The 1,110-nt window shown below is 34.0% G+C and overlaps 1 pseudogene; it reads left to right on the top strand.

Annotated features, from left to right (window-relative positions):
- Positions 1-391: 391 nt before the first annotated feature.
- On the top strand, positions 392-678 carry LOC128113190 (zinc finger CCHC domain-containing protein 10-like; annotated as a pseudogene).
- The last annotated feature ends 432 nt before the right edge of the window (positions 679-1,110 follow it).

Below are 1,110 nucleotides of genomic sequence, written 5' to 3'. Positions count from 1 at the left end.
AGAAATCCCTGTGGTGAAAGACTTCAACAAAGCTTCATAAAATTTTACCCAGTATGATAGGACCTTTCTAAACTAATTATTTCTGACTCTAAATTGTTCTATTTCTTTACAGAGCAAATCTTTCATAATTTATTGTGGCAAAAGTTTTTTTTTTTAGGTAATGACTAACGTGCATTGGTTCATAGTCTGGAAACAAGACAGAACAAGTAAGGAAAATGTAAGATGTCCAAAATGCTTGGAATTTAGACATTGTCGTTATGACTCTATAGGAAAAACAAAATACCTATATAAAGTATAGGTGACTAAGAAAGCAGAGTTAAGTAAAGCTTTAAAAGAACAAGGAAATTAACTATTATTACATCAAAGCATCATAGAAACTAATGTGAACAGAATGAACATGATGAACAGGTCTAAGAGTGTAACTAGGTCCAGTAGCTCAGCCTCAATCATCAGCCAGGAGTCTTCAGCAGAGGGTGAACAGTCTACTACATTCTCCTGGAAGCACAGGGACAATGATACAATCTCCTACAGCTCATTCTCTTCAGCCTCCTCACTGACCTCTTCCTCCTCCTGAACACCTACTCTTTATGTGGCAGTACCAGTACCAATCCAGTTGGCAACTCTGAGGATGAGGCAGCAGAGAAGACAAAGAAACAGAAATCCTTCTACACAGGATGAACAGACTTAAAACATCAGTGTGACTTGCAGAATAGACTTTAAAATATTCTCACACAAACAAGTTACCTGGTCAAATATTCTAGAATGCAAAACTTTCTAAGTGGTTTCCATTGTGAAGAGAATCAATAACGGACATGTAAAGACTTATTTCAAAGATGGTTCTTGTCTTTTTTAAAAAAATATATTTGAAGTAGATCTGTAGAAAATAATCAAAACTGAAAACTAGTAAATTTGTCTCTGGGATGAAATTCATTTTTTAAAACTCTCTATATGAAATGCAAGTCTTACTTGTTTATATGTTAAAGGATTAGAATGGCTTTCAAGATAATGGATCAGAACATCATATAATAAGTTTCACATGCATTTTTGAGTATGTTTCTTATGAAAGACTTAACAAATACATTGTTACTGTAACCATAGATTTTCCACTGC

Source organism: Peromyscus californicus, unplaced genomic scaffold (genome assembly GCF_007827085.1).
Source record: "Peromyscus californicus insignis strain IS unplaced genomic scaffold, ASM782708v3 Scaffold_18__1_contigs__length_77618521, whole genome shotgun sequence".
NCBI classification, from domain to species: domain Eukaryota; kingdom Metazoa; phylum Chordata; class Mammalia; order Rodentia; family Cricetidae; genus Peromyscus; species Peromyscus californicus.
Note: the sequence above shows the minus strand (reverse complement) of the source record. Positions and strands in the feature narration are given on the sequence as shown.